Consider the following 24,588-nt stretch of genomic DNA (forward strand, 5'->3'; position numbering starts at 1 on the left):
TACTACTGAGGTTTAGGCCCGTCAAGATGGCAGCAGTGAGGTTAGCGATGCGTTGTTGTCGATGACAGCTGTCAAAAAGCACGTGGCTTTGTTTACAAATTCAAATCTCCCGCCAAAATTCAAATTTCCCGCCAGAATTCAAATTTCCCGCGCCGCGGGAGGAGGAGGAGGCGGCCGAACCCGCTTATTATACTACTAACCTTTTCTTCACATTATTCCTGTACACTCATTAAATGATACAAATTGCCCTTATGAAGTGTTAATGTACTGTCACAGATGATAATCATTGTCTTCTTAGTGTTTGTCCCTCAACGGAGCATTGTTCGCTGTATTGCAAGCCAATCTCCATATGGTCATACCACCGAAGTTGGGTCTCGCGCATCTTGTCGACGATCGGGACTACTCCAATGTTTTTCCGGATTTCTATTTTCGTGCCATGATCTAGTTGGGTCAGTCAAAGTGACCAGCAAAGCATGCTCATGTCCATGACATGAAGTGCTTGTTCGTGCTCAATTGCTGCTGCCCGGCATTATTTATTTATTATTATTTAGCGTATGATGAATACAATATTATTTACAATATATACAACTACCATCTCAAGCTCGTAACTAAAGTTCCATGTCAAAATTTAATAGCCAGAGAAGAGCTTCGTTTGAAACACAGTTTAAGTCCTCAATAGAGCCTCTGTAACTACGCAAAGGACACTCAAATGCAAGGTGTTCCACTGTCTGTTCCCCTTGTCCGCAGTCACATTGCGGTGATGTCTTCCATCCCCGGCATTAAGAGCCATACAGAGCCACTGGGCGAACAACAGTCCTGTAAACCTTACACTTCAGGTGGATTTGTATCCGACAATCGCCAAGAACACCAGTAGCTTGCCGCCACTTCATCCAGGCCGTATTTACTCGTTCACGGGTGTCTGGAATAGTGCCAAACTCAGCGTTGACCAAAGATTCAAGATACTTAAACTATTCTGCATTATTCAGATCGTTTGTTAATCACGAGCTTAATTTTTAGACATTTCTTATTAAATGTAACTGATTCGTCAATGTTCATGATTTTGATTTTAAGTGATTTGAGCTTTCTGGATTCGTAATTTACCTAACTGGAAGAATGATTTATCAGAATGAATCCATACTTTTCAGTGCCGACTTAGTTAAATGTAACACAAGCTTTTCAGTCTGTCAAACACACTGCAATTACAATATAAATTATAACACTATAAATACAAACTATTATAAAAATAATGACAAGTGTTGTTCTATAAGAACATCCTAAGATTCTATCAAATCACTTAAAATATGCCCATATAAGTACAGTATTGCTTACGTTGCGTAAACTTGTCAATGATAGAGAGTTTAGTGATAAGATAAACTAGTCAACAGTGAACATGTTAAGTAAGTAAGTAAAAAGTTGGGAAGTAACTGAGTATTGTTAATCTAATTACTTGTTACGATTATATTCTCAGTAATTTTTTACTTGTATTTGTTACATTTTGAAAAATGAAATTCTTACTCATAATTTACTTTCTTAAATAAAAATGTAATCGTTCTAGTCATCGGTATACATCGCAAGGAAGCGCAAACGTGAAGTTAATTTACTAATTGATGTTCTACTAATGCAAAAGCAGTAGCTTTACCAGTTCTGGATGAGGTACTTTCTTACATCCCCCAGTACTTACAACGACATCAGACTTATACTTCAATATCAATCACTGCTGGGGTTATTCTTACAATTAAATAAAGGTATTCCTTCAAGTCCATTTGTATAGCGTCTTTGCAGCAAATGTAGATTGTAATGTACCCCAAGGAGGTCAAAAGATAACGCTGAGAATTTCAAGAACAAATTACAGTGCTTACAGAAATTTTAGGGACCCGTCTAATTTTCGTCGAATCCGCATTTGTCCCTAAAGTTAAAGCATATGTCAATGTTTTATATGCTGTTATTAGACATCATAATTACGGGTTTCGAGTTAAATTTCACTGCTTTACTTCTAACAGAACCGGGGATGGAACGTTTTCCGCTTTGTAAACAGGGCAAAAAATTATACCTTTCCAAATTAAATGTTATATCTTTCCAAATCAAAGGTTTTCTTTCTTTAAAACAGCCCTCCTTTCACCTATGAAGGTTTTACTGCAGTTCTATCATAGAATATCAGTCATAACAATAATAATACAACCACGGGAAAATAATCCTACTCATTTGATCGCCAATCAAACAAACGTTTTTCCCAGTAATTTCGGTGGTAAATTTGGACAATTTAGTTCCCTGATAACTCAAGAAATACTTGCCGCGAGATAGTGCACTCAGCAGAGTCGTCACAAATAAGAATATAAACAGCTGTGCCGTAAGAATAGGTCTAAATGTTACAAATAGGGATTTAGCGCGAAACATAAATGCTCCATTTTTACCACGAAATTCACTGGTAAAAAGTGTGTTTGACGGACGGCCAAATGTGTAGGAATTTTTCCCCAGCTTGTATTAGCAATTTTATGACTGCTATTCCATAATAAAGCTGTAGATAAAATTCACAGATGTAGGCCAGGAAGTTTTGGAGAAAGAAGGCAGTTTAATCGGAAAAACAGAGTTTTTGACCCTGTTGACCAAACGGAAAAAGCATCCCATTTCCAAAAGTATTAGAGCTAAATCAGTAAATTTTAAAGTAACACCCATAATTAAGGTACACAATATTGGCTGAAATTCTGTAACTATAGAGACAAATGCGGATTCACAAAATTTAAACCTGTCACTATATTTTCTGCAAACACTGTATTTTGTCAATTAATTGGCAAATTATTTGAATGAAAACAGTCAAAACATAAAAAACATATTGGAAAAATAATTTTGAAAATGCCAAAGTGTCCTGTGGAGTCTCTGTTAGTGACAACAGTCACATAATATGTACTCTAAAAACAATAAAAAACACAAAGTAAATCAATCACTTTTCCTTAGCAAACATTGGTATCATTTCAGCACAGCTCAAATAATCGAGGGTATCCTTGAGATTAGCGTCCTGTGAAGTAATTGTTATTTATCTGATTAACTGCTGAAAAATATAATTTATAATTGATCAAATTATTTCTCAAGTAACTGCAATTCAGCACAAATGTATTTTCCTTATACTTTTACATACATTGCCAGTAATTATAATAATTATCAATCGCTAACCATGCTGTATGTATTTATTTATCACAGGGAAGTATTTAATTACCTCAGGCACTGCAAGATATTGTTCTGGTTGCTCTTGTGATTCATACATAACAACATGTTTTCAGGGAGGTTTCAAGGCGGTGGTGTGGACGGACGTCATCCAGACTGTATTTATCTACGCATCCCTCATAATCACGCTCATCAAAGGAACCATTGATGTTGGTGGTCCAAGCGTTGTGGTGCAGAGGGGTGTGGCTGGCGATCGTCTAGGAGCACCCAAGTACGTTCCTTCAAATGCTCATTGCCAGATGTATGTTAGATTATACCAGCATACAGGTCGGAATGCATGTTACATATTTTTAACTAAACAAACACAGGAAACAATCCTACTCAATACTATTCCGTTCCATTCCCATTGATCTTCAATTCTCAGTGCAACAGAACCTATCCACCTTATGAATTGGAAATTGATGAATTTAATGAATATACGGCGAGCTCAGCGGAACTAGTGTTTGATTGGTCAAACTATAACTTGCTTGTACCGTAGAACAAGATAGTTTTGGACAGAGAATTTATATTCTTAACAACATTACCTACAAAACTGAAGAAAGTGGACGTCCATCTGTATAACATCATAACTAAATTTACATTGTCTGAGTTCACTGAAGAACTTCGGATTTTGGATACAGTTGACAGATGAGAAAACTCTTTTACCACTTGAAAGGGGAATTTACAATCATTCCTTACATACGCAAGATCTCTCGTGTCTATAACGAATTAATCTCTTCCGAAGGGGTAAAGGCATGTAAATCTATCATTGACAGCTTTCGGCCTAAATAAAGTGCAACAAGAATCGTGAGGTGTATGATTTAACAAGGAATTTTAATTTTAATGTCATTTGCTATTCGTCCCAATAACTATATTTTAGGTTTTCGCAGACGCCGAGGTGCCGGGATTTTGTCCCACAGGATTTCTTTTACTTGCCAGTACATCTACCGACACGAGGATGACGTATTTGATCACCTTCAAATATCACCGGACTGAACCAGGATCGAACCTGCCAAGCCGGGGTCAGAACGCCAGCTCCTCAAACGTCTGAGCCACTCAGTCCGGCCTAACAAAGGATTACGAAAATATTTTGAAAATGCATTATTTTAACTGTACTTCTAATTATCTCCGCTTCCGGTTAAATTTGTGAATTTCTTTCTTCGTTTCTTTCTTTCTTTCTTAATCCATTTAAGCTCCAGGGTTGTATTTTCCATCGGACTCACCTCTACCGCCACAAAGGCAGTGTTCCGGAGCGTGAGACTTTGGGACGAGGTCGATACAATTGGTAAGGAGGACGAATCCCTCACCCAGGCGGCCTCACCTGCTATGTTGAACAAGGGCCTTGTGGGGGGATGGGAATATTAGAAGGGATATACAAGGAAGAGGGAAGGAAACGACTGTTGCCTTAAGTTGGTTACCATCCCGGCATTTGCTTGGAGGAGAAGTGGGAAACCACAGAAAAGATTTTCGAGCATGGCTGAGGTGCGAATAGAACCCTTCTCTACTCAGTTAACCTCCCGAAGCTGAGTGGATCCGGTTTCATCCCTCGTATCACTTTTCAATTTTTTTGGCAGAGCCGTGAATCGAACCCGGGCCACTGAGAGTGGCACCTAAGCACACAAACCGCGACACCACAGAATCGGACCTTAAACCTGTGATTAATGGGAATAAAAATTTGCAGTTCCTTGCAATTCTGTCATGGGCAAGTTTTAATGTGGTAGAAGTAGTAGTAATGCATCCATCCGGAAATTGTATTGCTCTTTCTTGCTTACTTCATTGCAGTTTTGACTTGGACCCCACGATACGATACACATTTTGGTCGCTTGTGATTGGGATTTTCTTCAGTGAACTTATGACGCACACCTTCTTCCAGAGCATGACTCAACGCTACCTCAGTCTTCCTGATATGCGATCAGTGAAACAGTGAGTATTTCCGTTACATTATATAATAATAACGAACTACTTGACACCATTTCCTCTTGCCATTCCTTTCTTCTCTCCCTCCCTCTAACAATCGTTATATTCTCCTAGAATCTTTTAGAATTTAGCCATCTAGAAATTACGCAAAGTAACCCTGTGCATTCGTCTTTACCCTTCTTTCCTTGAATTCCAATAGTTCTTCAGACTTTCATCTTGTCATTTTCTCCCTTCTTGTGTCGAGATGTTATTACTTTTCGTCTTTTATTTTTCCTGAAAAGCTTGGAAATTTTGTATCAATCTCCTGACAGTCTGTTCTGTTATTCCAATCTGTGTTAAAACTTTCTTCACTCCTTCGATCTACTGGTTGCCGTTCCCGTTCTTGTAAACTTATACTCTACAGGATGGTCTGAAACCCTGTGAACCGGCTATTTGAACATTACAGCGTTGGTCATACTGATATGTAATTTGAAAAAAAATACGTCGAATCCTCGCGCTATTGTCATTTTATCAGCTGCGTAAGTTAGCCAATCAGATGGCTTCGCGGGCGAATTCAAATGGGCTGTACGAGGCGGTGTTGCTGAATCTGTACTTGGCTTGGTTGGGCTTGCGAGTTATGCCGAGAAATGAGATTCTAATACTATCACGCCGTGGGGTTCTGCCAGTGCCACCGTAGCATGCTTGCCATGAGCCGAGCCCATCAGCAGTGAGGTCCTTGTTCAAGTCCCTCAGTAGATAAAGTCAGGGATTCGGTGGCCACCTCCCCTTCCGGCTCTCGGGAGAGGCCACCACCTCATCCTCACTCTCTCGGGAGAGGCCACCTCCTCACGCTGGCAAGGAGCGCGACCTTAACCTCACATGTGCCATCTTGGAGGGGTTTAACCAAATTTTTAATGCTTAAGAGAGATAGACTAACCTAATAGAAAGGCCTAACCTCAGTTTTACAGCCTGATGCCCTTCCTGACTCCTAAGAGCGCGACCCTAACCTCACATGCACTATCATGGAGGGGATTAACCTAAAATTGTTTGCGTAAGAGAGCTAGACTAACCTCATGGAAGGGCTTAACCGCAGTTTTACAGCCGGATGCCCTTTCTGACGCCTAAGAGAGTGAGCTTAACCTTACATCAACTATATTGGAGGGGCTTAACCTACCTTATGACGCACAAGACAGCAAGCCTAACCTCATGAAAGGCCTAACCTCAGTTTTACGGCTGGTTGCCCTTCCAGACGCCAATTGTACAAGATAGCGGCTATACATGACTCCTTATGAGACGCCTTAATGGTGCTTGCGCAAGAACGATTGACACGCAAGACAGCAAGCCTAACCTTATAGAAGGACCTAACCTCAGTTTTACGGCCGGATGCCCTTCTCGACGACAATTTCACAAGATGGCGGCTATACATGACTCCTTATGAGACGTCTTAAGGGTGTTTGCGCAAGATTGTGCCTGCAAGATGGCTGCTGTACATAGGCTCTTATGAGAGCCCCTTGGGATGCTTGCGCAAAATGCGGACACAAGATGGCGGCTCCTTATGAGACACCTTAAGCGTGCTTGCGCAAGATGACTGCTGCTCTTATCAAGAAAGCTAGCTTAGAGGCTAACGTACCGTGCTGGTTCGATTCATTAAACTTGGGGCTTAAATGCAAAATGTTAAATATCTCGAAAACGGTGCGTCGTAGAGCAAAAAGGACAAATTTTTCTCCCTAATACGTAGGTTTGCAGTATAAGGGACATGAGAGCATAAAATAATATTCTAATGATGAGATCAACGGTTCGGTTCCTACTTAAGCTATTTGGCATTTGGTCAGTTTTAGCTTCTGTTGAAGCAAGTTTTCGTAACTTGATTAGGTCTTGCTATGGTAGAGATTATGACATGCTGTGCGGGTTCGATTGATTAAATTTGGGGCTTAAATGCAAAATGTTAAATATCTCGACAACGATGCGTCGTAGAGCAAAACGGACAAAATGTTTCTGCCTAATATCTCGGTTTCCAGTATCAGGAGCATTATAGAATAAGAAAAAAGTAGTCTAGTGATGAGATCAACGGTTCGATACTACTTAGGCCCTTTGGCATTGACAGCTATCTAATTCTACAAGATGACGGCTATACATAGCTTCTTATGACACTGCTTAAGGGTGCTTGCACAATATGGCTGCTGCTCTTATGAGACGCCTAGGGGTGCTCGTAAAAGATGGTGGCGGCTCTTATGAAGAAAGCTAGTTTGGAGGCTACTGCGCAAGATGGCGGCTGCTGTTATGCATGTGGTAGAGGGCATTTTGAAATTCCACGTGCTCTTCAAAGCTACGTTCTTTTTGACAGCGCGCATCTTTTATCAACAGAGTACCGTGCTGCCATCTTTAGCTACTACATTTGAAATGTGGTGGTGGAAATTAAAAAATTCTACGTGGTTTTGATAGCTATCGACCACCATTTTTAAACAACAACGCATCGTGCTGCAATCTTTATGACACTAAAACTCATCCTTATACATGTGGAGGTGGGTAATGTACTATTTTGACAGCTCCTATCCTTAATCAACCGAGCATAGTGCTGCTATCTTTACAGCACTAAACCTCATACCTTTGAAATGTGGTGGCGGGTAATTTAAAAAATTCTACTTGCTTTATGATAGCTGTCATCTTTAAACAATGGCGGCTATACATAGGCTGTTAAGGCTTCATCCTTCTCCTCCTAATCCTCCGCGTCGTATGTCAAGGCATAGCTTTATCGAACAAGTTTAAACCAGCATCACGAAGGCAGGAGTGTGCAGCGATAACATCGTCGTGCATGTTTAGACTAGCAGACCACAAAGGAAACATAACAAGTCTAGAATTAAACACTGTACTCGATGTCGTTAACCTGAACATGTGATCAGAACATTGATTGAAGTGTTCAGAACGCTTCGTAAGTGATTAAGACTAGAATCGAACACTGTACTCGATACAACATGTGTTTAGAACATGTTAGGTGATACCTTTGTTCTAAGAAGATCAGATTGAAACATAACAAGACTAGAATCGACCACTGTACTCGACGTTTTTAACTTCAACATGTGAACAGAACATAGTTGGATGTGTTCAGAACAAAAGTACAACTTCAATGATTTGCCTAGTGTAAAAATAAAAAACTATGGAACACACTGTGCATATATCGCATAGCTAACTCGCTCAGTAAACGATATTGCAAAAGAACAACTTCAATTATTTGCCTAGTCTAAATGTTAAAAACACACTGTGCACAAATCGCGTAGCTATCTCGCTCAGTAAACTATACAGCAAAGTACAACTTCAATGATTTGCCTAGTACGAAAATAAAAAAATCACTGTGCATATATCACGTAGCTAACTCGCTCGGTAAGCGATAATCTGATTTAGTTACAATAGCAAAAACATAGATTCAAACCCTGTTCTATGATCGCAGAGACGGAAAGTGAAATTAAACGGAACGATTAGTGCTATAAGAAATACATTGGTTACGTTTAAATCCCTAGCAGTCAAACAAGTTTTCGCAAAACATGAAATATCAATCAATCTGTTGGCATGGGTTACAAGCATGTAACTTATGCTGAAAAGTGAAAATTAAACAGAACGACTAGTGCTATAGGAAATACGCTGCTTACTTTAAACAAGTTATCGCATAAGCATGTGACATGAAATATCGGTTCGGAAACATATTATTTCAAACTGTTGGCATGGATTACAAGCATGTAGCTTGTGCAGGCGAGGACTACTGTGCAAAATGCTGAACCGAAAAAATAATCGTCATAGGGAATGGAACCCAGTGGTTACGTCTTATCATAAGGGCAAAAGGGTGAAAGGACTCTTCCTCCACCTCCTCCTGACTGCGTCCTCCTCCTCCTAGGGGTAATAGGCTAAAGGGCTAAAGGGCTAAATGGCTAATTGGTTAAAGGGCTGAAGGGCCAAAAGGCTCATCCACCACCTCTCTACGCCCTCCTCCTCCCGGAAGGAGTTAGCTGAAGTTGATACATTTTTAACAGCAGCAACACCCTCATCGATTGTTATCAACAAGAACGCTTCTACCTTGTTAAATGTAGCAAATTAATCTCTATTGGTAAATGGTTTTGTGTTCAGAACCGAAGACATTCATACCACACATAACAGGGAATGGAACTCAAGGGTCACGTCTTATCAGAATTACCTAACAAAATCCCCAACCAATTAGTCGTGCGATGAGTTGCGTTTTCCTAATAGAAATCAGTATTTGCTTGATTGTTATAAGTGTTTGGAACACTGAACTTTTGAAGATAGCAGCAGTGAGGTTGGCGATGCTCTGTTGTTGGATTTGAAATTCCGCGCTACAACATGCATAAGGTGGCAGCCTTGAGGTTTAGCATCGTAAAGATGGCAGCAGTGAAGTTAGCGATGCTCTATTGTCCTTAAAAGTGAGGTTAGGGTACGTCAAGATGACAGCTGTCAAAAAAATCACGTGGCTTTATTTACCAACAAGTGCACGTGGTCGTGACGTTACGGTCACGCAGTATGCTACGTCAGCACGCGAAGTTCAAAATCCACGCCTACGTATTTAGAACTCGTTAAAAGCACAAAGGTAACCGGTTCTAAGCTCTACGTCGTTAAGAGCAGCATTAAGAATAGCCATGTTTTGAAATGTTGTGAAGAGAGCAGCAGTAAGAATAGCGATGTTTGAAGAAGCGTTTACCCATTACCTACCGATTTTGCATGCATCGACTATCATAATAACCATCTTCCGCTGGAGTGTACAACCATCGCTACTACCTTAGCATAACCTATCTGCATGCACTTAAAGCACAAATAATAGACATGTTTTAAAGCGTGTAAACATTACGTATCGATGATGCATGCATCGACTATTGTTCTAAACTTCTTCCGCTAGAGCATGCGGCAATCGCACTGCTATCTTAGAATAACTTTTGCGCACGAACTTAAAGCACAAAGAATAGTCATGTTTAAAAGCGTGTACACATCACCTATCGTTTTTGCACGCATTGACTATCGTGCTAAACTTCTTCCGCTAGAGTTTACAACAATCGTATAAGTGTGCTGCTATCTTAGCTTAACCTATGTGCATGAACTTAAAGTAGAAAAAATAGCTATGTTCAAAAGCGTATAACATCACATATCGATTTTGCATGCATAGACTATCGTACTAAACATCTCCTGCTGGATTGTGCAGAAATCGTATAAGTGTGCTGCTCTCTTAGCATAACCTATGTGCGTGAACTTAAGGCACAAATATAGCTATGTTTAAAAGCGTGTACACATCACCTATCGATGATGCGTGTATCGACTATTATACTAAACTTATTCCGCTAGAATATACAAGGTTCACATGTGTTTGTGCTTCTATTTTAGCATGATCTATGTACAAGAACTTAAAGCACAAAGAATAGTGTACCATTACGTTACATTAGCGGCAGTCAATGTAATGGATACAGTGGACAAAGATGGCGGACAATAGCTTCAGGTGCAAGTACACAGAGTAGTGATCTAATAAATTGATATCGCCCGGCCGCAAGGGAAAAGAATCTCAAGAGTTAAATAATGATGGACGAAAAAAAAATTTGAAAGAGAACGATTCTTGACTACTTTGTGAAGATAAAGTTACAAGTTGAAGGGAAGTTGCACGGCTTATAGATAGATTATAAAAAGGATCAACTCAACGTCAAATACGAAAATATTAGTATATTAACAGAATAGAAGACTATGTCTGCAAGAACATAATACGGAAAAAGAGTAGATTTGAAAGAAATATTCGTTACTGTGAGGCCAGAATTCAGAAACGGAAAGGAAGCATCAGCCGAATTACACGTTGCCGAAATTAGTACCATAGCGGCATAATTTATTGTTTCCAGGAGGGAGACAATATCTGTTTAAGTAAAAGAAAGAGCAAGGAATAGGCCAAATTAGAGAAATCTATAAATTTAAAGAAAATAATATTTTCGTCCAACTCGAGTTTCCAAAAACAAATATTGCGAATTGAATTACCTATTATTCACCAGTATACTATGAATTCTACTATGTATTTGTTCTTGTATGATTGCATGATGACTGGTGACAAGATGGACTCAGCTTAAACAGAAGGGATGTTTGCTCAAGACTGATTAGCTCAAGCCAAGACCCAAGCTGAAGCCGCAGATGACGTAGTCTTCGGATCGCCGTGGTTGCCTACTCCAAGATGCCGTAGTCCAGCAAAAATCCAGCGGCAAAATCCCGTTACGAGATAAGTATTATGAGTTGCATCGTAATGAATTTCAAATCAATTGATGAAAAATATTTATAGGTGTACTGGAGTGCTAGATATATGAGATTAAGTGCCATTGAAAGGATATATGAATACAAATGCCAATTATTAGCCGATGAAATGTGCTATTTTATGCTATATAACTGCAATGCTGATGTGACAATTTTAAGGTTATTTGAAACTAGATCTGACTGAGTATTTGTGCATGTCTTGTGCCAATTAATACGTGTAGACCGTGAAACGTTTAACTAGTTATGGATATATAAATATAAGCGAGATATAAGACGTAACCTAGAACTTCAGGTCAATATGTATACCAATCATGGCCAGTACGATAATAATATGGAAAAGAAGTGTTTGAAATATTACGAAGTTGCAGTGTATAAGAGAATAATCAGCTTATTGAATATTGCGTCGGTAACACAGAGGTAATTTTAGTGGAATTGAATGATGATATATTTTAATTGTGGAGGAATATATATATATAAAGGAAATGAAGTGTTAATGTGGCATGTTATAAGTAGAATGAGGAGATATGTTTCTGTTCGTTATTTAAGAATGGGATAGATAACTGAAATGCGAATTCCTGTGTTACATATTATATTTAGATTTTGGTTAGCACTGCAAGTATAGAATATAGGCCATGTTGAGTTGAATGCATATCTCGAGCCAAGCAGTATGTGTTTCGTGGTAATTTTCGGAGAAGGATATAGAGAGGTTACGTGTTTGATATGCATTACGTTATATATATTTGGGAATAGACAGGAATCTCGCACATTTACGTATTTGAAGGTCAGCACGTTAGCGCTTATATGGAGTACGGTTTGCTTTATCGAAATTATGGCACAGCGAAGAAATATTTGTGAGTATGTAGATATTTTGGCACATGAATAGGACTGTATGGCACGATTTTCGCAGATTAGAATAACGTACCGTCAAATCTATGGCACTCCGTTCTAGATTTACTTGGTTTGTGTTGTACATATGGTGATGTACTGATTTCATTTATTCATTTGGGTTATGATTGGAATATTGGTAACTGTATGGGTGTTTTGAACCCATAATTAAACATGCTAATGCTTATCTCGTAACGTGGTGAGTCCCAAACAAGAATCCAAACATGCGTCTAAACATGTGTCCGAGTATATTTTGGTCAAATAGACCGAAAACCGAAATGAAACTTAACTTATGCCCCAAAGAAAATCCAAAACAACATTAAAAGAAAGATATTCCACTCCTCCTTGGTTTAATAAAGTTCTGATCCCTATTTTTCCCCTTATATGAATTTAATCATGGAAGATATGGTGTAATTTGATATTTAACAAATATGTAAGCAAATATGTTGAAGATTTAAAGTTCTTTCAAATATGTTTATCCCGGAAACCAAGCATTTTTGAGAATGATACTTACAATTCTATGATTTTCCTTTCGTTATTGCCAATGAATATATATTATTCAATTTTATTATACATTAGCATGCTAATAAATTAGATACAGATTTAATTTTTGCATTTCTATTCTTTAAGTAGGTAGTAGTAGGATAGTATACGGAATTATTGAGTTAGCTTACGCTGAATTTTAGGTGAGGTTCGGATAATTTCGTTTGACATAAGGATATGGTATGAATGTTTTAACGGTCGGCGACTCTTCAACGGAATCCGCGATTTATTTAATGCATATGGGAACAACGAAGCAAATTTTTACCCTGAGAAATGATTATATGCCATATGCTGGAACTTATGTTCATAAATATTATTCCAGTTTGGAATCTTTGTATGACTTGTGACCCGATGTTTAGAATTTTGTGGCCGGAGCAATATTTAGATATGTGAATACTCAGTTAATACTCCAATAACATAAAGCAGCAATGCCGGTAAAGGTCGCAAATCAAATAAAATCATAAGGCATAATAGCTATGTTTAAACACTTGTGAACATAGCAGCAGTAAGAATAGCGATGTTTAAAAATATTGCGAACATAGTAGCAGTAAGAATAGCAAGGTTTAAAAACGTGTACACATCACCTATCAATGATGCATGCATCAACTATCGTACTAAACTGCTTTCACTAGAGCGTGCGACCATCGCTTGAGTGTGCTGCTATCTTAGCATAACGTATGTGCACGAACATAAAGCATAGAGAATAGCTATGTTTAAAAATTTTGTAAACATAGCAAAGTTTTAACCACGTAGGCGTGGATTTCGAACTTCGCGTGCTGAAGTAGCATACCACGTGACCGTAACGTCATGACCACGTGCACTTGTTGGTGAACAAAGCCACGTGTTTTTTGACAGGTGTCATCTTGACGGACTTTAACCTCACTTTTAAGGACAATAGAGCATCGCTAACCTCACTGCTGCCATCTTTACGATGCTAAACCTCAAGGCTGCCACCTTATGCATGTTGTAGCGCGGAATTTGAAATCCAACAACAGAACATCTCTATCCTCACTGCTGCCATCTTCAAAAGTTCAGTGTTCCAAACACTTAAAGCAATCAAGCAGATACTGATTTCTGTTAGGAAAACGCAACTCATCGCACCACTAATTGGTCGAGGATTTTATTAGGTAATTCTGATAAAACGTGACCCTCGAGTTCCATTCCCTGTTATGTGTGGTATGAATGTCTTCGGTTCTGAACACAAAACCATTTACCAATAGAGATTAATTTGCTACACTTAACAATGTAGAAGCGTTCTTGTTGATAACAATCGATGAGGGTGTTTCTGCTGCTAAAAATGTACCAACTTCAGCTAACACATTCCGGGAGGAGGAGGGCGTAGTCAGTTGGTGGAGGAGCCCTTTGGCCCTTTAGCCATTTAGCCCATTAGTCCTTTAGCCCTTTAGACATTTAGCCCATTAGTCCCAGGAGGAGGAGGAGGAGGAGGAAGAGGACGTAGTCGGGAGGAGGTGGAGGAAGAGTCCTTTCATCCTTTTGCCCTTATGATAAGACGAAACCACTGGGTTCCATTCCCTATCACGATTACTTTTTGGTTCATCATTTTGCAGAGTAGTTCTCGCCTGCACAAGCTACATACTTATAACCCATGCCAACAGATTGACTGATGTTTCACGTTTATGCGATAACTTGTTCGACTGCTAGGAACTTAAATGTAACCAATGAATTTCTTATAGCACCAATCGTTCTGTTTAATTTCACTTTCCGTCTTTGCGATAATAGAACGGGGTTTGAATCTATTTTTTCTATTGTAACTAAATCGGATTATCGTTTACCAAACGAGTTAGCTACACGATATTTGCACAGTGTGTCTTTGATTTTCGTACTAGGCAAATCATTGAAGTTGTACTTTGCTGTATCGTTTACTGAGCGAGATAGCTACGCGATATGTGCACAGTGTGTTTCCATAGTCTTTGATTTTTACACTAGGCAAATCATTGAAGTTTTACTTTTGCTCTGAACACATCAAACAGTGTTCTGCTCACATGTGGAAGTTAACAACATCGAGTACAGTGTTCGATTCTAGTCTTGTTATTTTTCAATCTGATCTTCTTAGAACAAAGGTATCACCTAACATGTTCGAAACACATGTTGTATCGAGTACAGTGTTCGATTCTAGTCTTAATCACTTACGTAGTGTTCTGAACACATCAGTCAATGTTCCGATCACATGTTGAGGTTAACGACATCGAGTACAGTGTCTAATTCTAGTCTTGTTGTACTTCTTTTGTGATCTGCGAGTCTAAGCATGCAGAATTATGTTATCGCTGCACACTCTTGCATTCGCGATGCAGGTTTAAACTTGTACGATAAAGCTATGTCTTGACATACGAGGCGGAGGAGAAGGATAAGGCCTTAGCAGCCTATGTATAGCCGCCATTGTTTAAAGATGACAGCTGCCAAAAAATCACGTATAATTTTTTAAATTACCCGCCGCCACATTTCAAAGGTATGAGGTTTAGTGCTGTAAAGACAGCAAAACCATGCTCTGTTGATTAAAGATGGAAGCTGTCAAAATAGCACATTACCCACCACGAGATGTATAAGGATGAGGTTTAGTGTCATAAAGATAGCAGCACGATGCGTTGTTGTTTAAAGATGGTTGTCGATAGCTGTATAAACCACGTAGGACTTTTTCAAGTTTCCGCCACCACATTTCAAGGGTAGTAGCTAAAGATAGCAGCACGGTGCTCTGTTGATTAAAGATGACCGCTGTAAAAAAGGACGTAGTTTTGAAGAGCATGTGGAATTTCAAATTGCCCTCTACCACATGCATAACAGCAGCCGCCATCTAGCGCAGTAGCCTCTAAGCTACCTTTCTTCATAAGAGCCGCCACCATCTTGTGCGAGCACCCCTAGGCCGTCTCATAAGGAGCTGTGTATAGCTGCCATCTTGTCGCTGCCATCTTGCGCAAGCATCCCTAGGGAGTCTCATAAGAGCAGCAGCTATCCTGTGTATGCAACCTTAAGCAGTCTCATAAGAAGATATGTATAGCCGCCATTTTTTGTCCGCCATATTGCGCAAGCATCCCTAGGGAATCTGAAGCCATCTTTTAGAAGCACCCTTAAGCAGTCTCATAAGAAGCTATGTATAGCCGTCATCTTGTAGAATTAGGCAGCTGTCAATGCCAAAGGGCCTAAGTAGAACCGAACCGTTGATCTCATCATTAGACTACTTTTATCTTATGCTCTAATGCTCCTGATACTGGGACCCGAGATATTAAGCAGAAAATGTTTGTCCGTTTTGCTCTACGATGCACCGTTTTCGAGATATTTAACATTTTGCATTTAAGTCCCAAATTTAATGAATCGAACCAGCACGGTGCGTTAGCTTCTAAGCTTGCTTTCTTGATTAGAGCAGCAGTCATCTTGTGCAAGCACCCTTCATGTGTCTCATAAGGAGCCGTGTATATCCACCATCTTGTGTCCGCCATCTTGCGCAATTATCCTTAGGGCGTCTCAAACCATCTTGTGCAAGCACCCTTAAGTCGTCTCATAAGAGCAGCCGCCATCTTGCGCAAGCGCCCTTAAGCGGCCTCATAAGGAGCCATGTATAGCCGCCATCTTTTCGCCACCAAATTGCGCAAGCATCCCAAGAGGTTCCCATAAGAGCCTATGGTAGCAGCCATCTTGCAGCCACCATCTTGCGCAAGCACCCTTAAGACGTCTCATAAAGAGTCATGTATAGCCTCTATCTTGTGCAATTGTAGTCGAGAAGGGCATCCGGCCGTAAAACTGATGTTAGGTGCTTCTATAAGGTTGGGCATGCTGTCTTGCGTGTCAAACGTTCTTGCGCAAGCACCGTTGAGGCTTCTCTTAAGGAGCCATGTATAGCCGCCATCTTGTGCAATTGACAACGGGAAGGGCATCTGGTCGTAAAACTGAGTTTAAGCCCCTCCATGAGGTTAGGCTTGCTCTCTTGTGCTTTAAAAGTTAGGTTAAGCTCCTCTAAGGTAGCGGATGTGAGGTTAGGCGGTGTCTCACAAGGAGCCATGTATTGCCGCCATCTTGTGCAATTGGCGCCGAGAAGGGCATCCAGCCGTAAAACTGAGGTTAGGCCCTTCCATGAAGTTAGGTTTGCTGTCTTGTGCGTCAAAAGTTTGGTTAAGCTCTTCCAAGATAGCAGATGTAAGGTTACGCTCACTCTCTTAGGCGTCAGAAAGGGCATCCTGCTGTAAAACTGAGCTACGCCCTTCCGTGATGTTAGGCTAGCTCTTTTACGCAAAATAGTTTAGGCAATGCTCCTCCAAGATGGCGCATGTGAGGTTAAGGTCGCGCTCTTAAGCGTCAGGAAGAACATCCGGCTGTAAAACTGAGGTTACCCCTTCCATGAGGTTAGGCTAGCTCTCTTACGCATAAAACGTTAGGTTAATCTCCTCCAAGATGGCGGATGTGAGGTTAGGGTCGTGCTCTTAGCCAGCGTGAGGAGGAGGCCTCTCCCGGGAGCGTGTGGTGGAAGTAGAGGAGGAGGGCTGTCCCGAGAGTGTGAGGATGAGGTGGTGGCTTCTCCCGAGAGCCGTAGGGGGAGTTGGCCGCCGAATCTCTGATTTTATCTACTTCCTTCCCCTGGAGTTTATTTCTTCTAACGGCGCTCTCAAGCTTGTCTTAAGGCAAGCGCAGATTTAGCAACTCCGTCTCGAAAAGCCCATTCGAAGACACCGCGAAGCGATTTGATTGGCTAACATCAGCAGATGATAAAATGACAACGCCGCGAGATCAGTATGTTCAACACTCAAACGATCATATACCCTGTTCGACCATCCTGTATATTATAAATGCAAACAATATGGTTTAATGAATATTGATATACGGTTGATTGATTCTTTTTTCTAATTAATTAATATTTATATTGTTATAGAGAGACCTTATATTCTTAGAAACATTACGGGCGAAACTGAAAAACAATGATCGTCCGTCCACATGTAGAAATTCATAATTGAATTTTCAGTGTCTGACTCCCCTATAACTTCGGTTTAGGGATATAGTTTTGTGATGAGAAAACTCCTTCACCACGTAAAAGGAGAATTTTGAAGAAAACTGTTGAGAGTTATGGTACGGAGAAAATGCACTTGAATACGTATATTTAGGAATTTTTCTAATTCATTTTGTCTCAAGGCTGAGGTGTTGTAACTTAATTCAGCCCTCTAGCTCGTGCATCGTACTCCACCATTCTTCTCTATCCAATGATTTCAGTGTGGATAATCGGAGAGAGCTCAACATTCTCCATATCCTTCGACTTCACTCGCAACTATCAAATTTTCATGATTACATTCTCGGCAGATACTATGTTCAAATTAGGGCATAACATAATTAAATATAAATCCTTCATATATTGTATGCTCATTTTCCTACACATCTATTTACTCGTCGCTTTACTTGTTATCGTACAGGGCGAGTTGGCCGTGCGGTTAGGGGCGCGCAGCTGTGAGCTCACATCCTGGCTATCCACTGTTCTATTTTCCTGTGGGTTCGAACCCCAATGTCGGCAGCCTGAAGATGGTTTCCGTGGTTTCCTATTTTCACACCAGGCACCTTAAATAAGGCCACGGCCGCTTCCTTCCCATCCCTATGCCTTTCCTCTCCCATCGTTGCCATAAGACCTGTCTGTGTCGGTGCGACGTAAAGCAAATAGCAAAAAATATTTTTCATCGCGTTGAGCGCGAGTCAAGAGAAGAAAGGAGTTTATTATCATCGATAACTTCCTCCTGAGCGAATTCATCTTGAATGAAGTTGGAGCTTGAACTGTTTTAATTTTCACTAGCGTAAAACTACAGAAATAACTAACGATCACGTTAATACAGGTCAATCAATAAATATTTAAAAAGAACAAATGCGTAGGGGTGCTACACGGTTATGCCAAGTTCTGGCTATAACGTACTCAGAAAATGAAATCTTCAGCCTGGATATACAGTGTTCTCTTTTCCTGTTTAAGCTCTTTGAACCACAGTCTGCCAATATGTCCACTCTCAGCTTCAGTATGTAACAGCGTAACGTCCTGGTCACTGTACACTCAGTCTCTCTCATGTTCTAACCCTGCACATGGGTGTGGTGACATCATGCTGCAAACTAGATAACACAGTATGATTTTCGGTTTGTCAAAAATACTAATTAAAACACATAAAACACTATAATGTACCAGTAAAATAACCCACACTACTAAACAAAGAACGACATGCACTTAACTGATATTTACTCCCTAATACACAAAAACATTGCACGTAACAGAATTCATTCCCCACAGAATTTTCCACTCACTCCTCTGCTTAGCTACCAAGACTGGGCAATGCCACGCCCGCAGTCCCAAAGCAGTTCCTGAAGGTGACGAACAATTGACTGGCAGCTTAGATAAGAACAGAAAAATCCTTTTCACTTGGATTTACGTCGCCCCGACACACATAGGTCTTATGGGTAGGAGTTGGAAGGTACATCTCTAACCTTTGCCTGGTGTGAAAGTGGGAAACCACGGAATACTATCTTCACAGCTGCGTTACCCTAATGGCTTGGCCGGCTTGCTCGTTCCTGACTGGCCATGTTCTGTAATACTTGTTACCTTCTTGATGAGTTATCTTGAAGAAATAAGGTTCGTAATAAGGTTTGAATTACTGAAATTGAATTGGTGATATTCACGAACAAACATCCTGTTCTGTATATTATCGGTGGAGATGATAAACTCGTCTGTCCTTCCAGAGCTGCGTGGATCTCTGCCATCTGCGGAAGAAATCTTTGCAATATTATCACCCTGTACTTCGGTTTGTTGATGTACGCAACCTTCTACGACTGTGATCCAATTACAACTAAGGTAAGAAAAACGTCAGGTCATATCCATACTATCTTACAATATTGGAAAAGTTGAGCCTTTTCTTGTGACAAGGTCTTCGATCTGAGGCCTTGATATGCGAACGTTGGAGTAAAAGTATCATAATTATTTAATTACGCAATAATAAGTAAGAATGAATTGGCCTTCGTGCAATATAAGTAACTCACTCGCTACAAAACTCTGTCAGTGGGATTGTCCTTCTTGCATGGAAGGTTTTCCATTTTGCGAGTCTTGTGCTGCGAATTACGGATAGCCATGCGGTGCGCAGTATGGCGCAGTTCATTTGAAGCTACCCTCCATTCGGTTGTCATAGCAGTAGTGGTGTAAAATTCACTTTATATCTGTTCCTTCTTACCCTTGAGTGCTTGTATCATACAATTATATGCAGGTGTATATGGTAGAGCCGGCACCGTGGTGTAGGGGTAGTGTGCCATCCTCTAACCCGGAGGCTCCGGGTCTGATTCGCGGCCAGGTCAGTGATTTTTACCTGTACCTGAGGGCTGGTTCGAGGTCCACTCAGCCTACGTGAATAGAATTGAGGAGCTAACTCACGGTGACATAGTGGCCTCGGTCTAGAAAGCCAAGAATAACGGCCGAGAAGATTCGTCGTGGTGACCACACGACACCTTGTAATCTGCAATCCTTCGGGCTGAGCAGAGGTCGCTTTGTAGGCCAAGGCCCTCCAAGTGCTCTAGTGCCATGGGGTTTGGTTTGGTTCGGTTTGGTTTGGTTTGGTTTGGTTTGGTTTGGTAAATGGTTGAATTAGAGCGCCGATCCTCTAAGAAAAATGTCTTTCTGGCGACCACATAATGTGTAAGTTGTGAAGGTGAGTATCTTGCGATGCATGCGAATTTTTGGCATAAACATGTCAAATAGCTGGGGTCATCCGAATATTTGTATAGCGTGACGCGACAAAATTTATGCCGGAAGTGTAACCATAGCAACCGTGCAGGCAGTGATGTAAGGTATGGTCATAGAATGTTACCTAACAACCGTGCAGGCAGTGATGAAATGTAAGTTCAGACAATGTTACCTAGGAACTGTGCAGGCAATGTCTCGTGAAACTAGCAGCCGTTGATGGAGACCATGACCGCGAGAGGTATATTTTGTAGAAGAATCCTCATCTCATCATATTACCCTAGACAAATTATTATTTTATGGGTGTCGTTCCACAGGTCCTGACTGAGATTCCTCCCTTTCGATTCGCTCCTTCCTACACATATTCATTCCGAATTCCATAGGGTGTCTCAAAAAACGATTCGTTAAATGCAAATAAATGAACCGTTTTGAATTTAATTTTCACTTATTGAAAGCTTCGTAATCATTTAATTTCCCCAAAGAGCAGACTAACGTCATTTCTTTCTTATCATCATTTCCGTTGATGTTGAAATCTTGTACCGTTAAGGCTTCATCATTTGCAAAGTTGAGATGATTACTACTACTACTACTACTACTACTACTACTACTACTACTACTACTACTACTAATAATAATAATAATAATATTAATAATAATAATAATCTTCTTTCTCTTTTTTGTGGCCTCTGGGAAGGCCTGTTGTAGGTCATTTGATTTGACTCACGTAGGTGACCTGCGCGTCATGATGAGGATGATAATGATGATGAAGGAGACACATGTACCGAGTCTCCGTGCCAGAGGAATTAACCGAAAATGGTTAAAATTCCAGGGTCCCCCGTGGCTAAAGGCCAACACGCTAACCACTTAGCCATGCAGCCATACATAATAATAATAAGAAGAAATAATAAGAACGCTGATGTAGACGATCGTATTCAAAAATGGAAAGAGCTTATAGACTAATTAAAAACATCTACAACAAGAAATGCATCTCGTGGAATGCCAAAATAAGGCATAATAACACTCTAGTAAAAACAGAATGCCTGTATGCCAGCGAATGTCTCTCGATGAATTACAAATTGGGGAAGCTGGAGATCCTAGAACGAATAATAATACAGAAAATCTCGGGCCACAATCCAGACGAAAACCGGCTGGAAACTTCGAAACAGCAATGAAGTGTACAAAAATGTTGAGAAAATTTCTGAGACTATAGTAGTATAATTGGACAGTTCTGGCTCCACCTCCGCCACCGGGCTCCCAGAGGCCACCTCCACCACCACCACAGCCAGAGGCCTCCCAGATGCCTCCTCCACCACCACCAGAGCCAGAGGCCTCCCAGAGGCCTCCTCCACCACCCGCGGGAAATTTGAATGTGTAAACAAAGCCACGTGCTTTTTGACAGCTGTCATCGACAACAACACATCGCTAACCTCAGTACTGCCATCTTGACGGGCCTAAACCTCAGAACTGCCAACTTAACCTAACTAGCGCGAGATAAACAAATTCACGTGCTTTTTGACAGCCACGTGCTTTTTGACAGACAACAACGCATCGCTATCCTCAGTACTGCCATCTTGACGGGCCTAAACATCAGTAGTACCAACTTAACCTAACTAGCGCGTGGTAAACAAAGCCACGTGCTTTTTTGACAGCTGTCATCCGCCATCTTTAAACTACAGAGCACTGTGCTGCCCTCTTTATCGCAGTAGCTGCAAATTCGTCACCTGTCAAAGGCAGTGCTGCCATCTTGGCGGGCCTAAACCTTAGTGCTACCAACATAACCTCACTAGCGTGAGATAAAGAAATCCACGTGCTTTTTTGACAGCTGTCACGCGCCATATTTAACCACAGAGCACAGTGCTGCCCTCTTTATCGCAGTAGCTGCAAATTCGTCACCTGTCATCCGCAGTGCTGCCATCTTAACGGGCCTAAACCTTCGTGCTACCAACTTGACCTCACTAGCGCGAGATTAGAATCGGTAAACAAATCCACGTGCTTTTTTGACAGCTGTCATCAGCCATATTTAATCTATAGAGCAGAGTGGTGCCCTGTTTAGCTACTTACCTTTGAAATGTGGTGCCGGATAATTTGAAAATGCTTTTTGACAGCAGCCATCTTTGAGCACCGTGCTGCCCTCTTTAGCTAGATACCTGTGGTGGCAGGCAATTCCACATGACAGCAGCCGTCTTTAATCAAGAGAGCACCGTGCTGCCCTCTATGTGGTGGCGGCAAATTCTACATGCTCTTGTTTGGAAACAAACTCACGCGCTTTTTTGACAGCCGTCATCCGCCATCTTTAATCAACAGAGCACAGTGCTGCCCTCTTTAGCTAGATACCTTTGAAATGCGGTGGCGGCAAATTCCACGTGCTCTTGTTTGGAAACAAAGCTATGTGCTTTTTTGGCAGCTGACATCCGCCACCTTTAATCTATAGAGCACAGTGTTGCCCTCTTTAGCTACTTACCTTTGAAATGTGGTACGTCACAGCTGTCATGCGCAGTGCTGCCATCTTAACGGGCCTAAACCTTAGTGCTACCAACTTAACCTTACTAGCGCGAGATTTGAATAGGTAAACAAATCCACGTGCTTTTTTGACAGCTGTCATCCGCCATCTTTAATCTATAGAACACAGTGCTGCCCTCTTTAGCTACTTACCTTTGAAATGTGGTGGCCGATAATTCGAAAAATGCTTTTTGATAGCAGCCATCTTTAATCCAGAGAGCACCGTGCTGCCCTCTTTAGCTAGATACCTGTGGTGGCAGGCAATTCCACGTGACAGCAGCCATCTTTAATCAAGAGGGCACCGTGCTGCCCTCTTTGTGGCGGTGGAAAATTCCACGTGCTTTACAAACTCACGTGCTTTTTTCTGACAGCTGTCATCCGCCATCTTGCATCACAAACCTCAGTGCTGCGCTCTTTAGCTAGTTACCTTTGAAATGTGGTGACGGCAATTTGAAAAATTCTATGTGCGCTTGTTTGGAAACAAAGCCACGTGCTTTTTTGACAGCTGTCATCCACCATCTTTAAACAATAGAGCACTGTGCTGTTATCATGCGGGCAATTTCGTCAGCCGTCATCCACCATTTTTAATCTACAGAGCACGGTGCTGTCCTCTATGTAGTAGCGAGCAATTTGAAAAGTTCTGTTAGCTGTCATCCGCCATCTTTAATCAAGAGAGCACCGTGCTGACATTTTTAGCTAGATACCTTTGAAATGTGGTGGCGGCAATATGAAAAATTCTATGTGCTCTTGTTTAGTAAACAAAGCCACGTGCTTTTTTGACAGCTGTCATCCACCATCTTTAATCAATAGAGCACCGTGCTGCTCTCTGTAGTAGCGGGCAATTTGAAAAGTTCTGTTAGCTGTCATCCGCCATCTTTAATCAAGAGAGCAGCGTGCTGACATCTTTAGCTAGATACCTTTGATAAGTGGTGGCGGCAATTTGAAAAATTCTATGTGCTCTTGTTTAGTAAACAAAGCCACGTGCTTTTTTGTCAGCTGTCATCCGCCATCTTACATCGCAAACCTCAGTGCTACACTCTTTAGGTACATACCTTTGAAATATGGTGGCGGATAATTAAAAAAGAAAAATTCTACAGCAGCCATCTCTCGACGCTAATTGCACAAGATGGTGGCTATACATGACTCCTTAAAGGTGCTTATGCAAGATGGCCGCTATACATAGGTTCTTATGAGATGCGTTTGGGATGCTTGCGCAAGATGGCGGTTATACAAGGCTCCTTATGAGACACCCTAGAAATGTTTGCGCAAGATGGCGGTTGCTCTTATGAGGCGGCTTAAGGGTCCTTGCAATAGATGGCTAGAGATCCCTAAGGATGCTTGCGCAAGATGGCGGATGCAAGATGGCGGTTATCCACGACTCCTTATGAGACGCCTTAAGGGTGCTTGCACAAGGTGGCTGCTCTTATGAAGAAAGCTAGCTTAGAGGCTAACGTGTCGTGCTAGTTCGATTCATTAAATTTGGGGCTTAAATGCATAATGTTAAATATCTCGAAAACGGTGCATCGTAGAGCAAAACGGACAAAATGTTTCTACCCAATACCTCGGTTCGCAGTATGGGGAACAAGAAAACCATAGTC

The sequence above is a fragment of the Anabrus simplex genome, chromosome 3 (genome assembly GCF_040414725.1).
Source record: "Anabrus simplex isolate iqAnaSimp1 chromosome 3, ASM4041472v1, whole genome shotgun sequence".
Classification (NCBI taxonomy): Eukaryota; Metazoa; Arthropoda; class Insecta; order Orthoptera; family Tettigoniidae; genus Anabrus; species Anabrus simplex.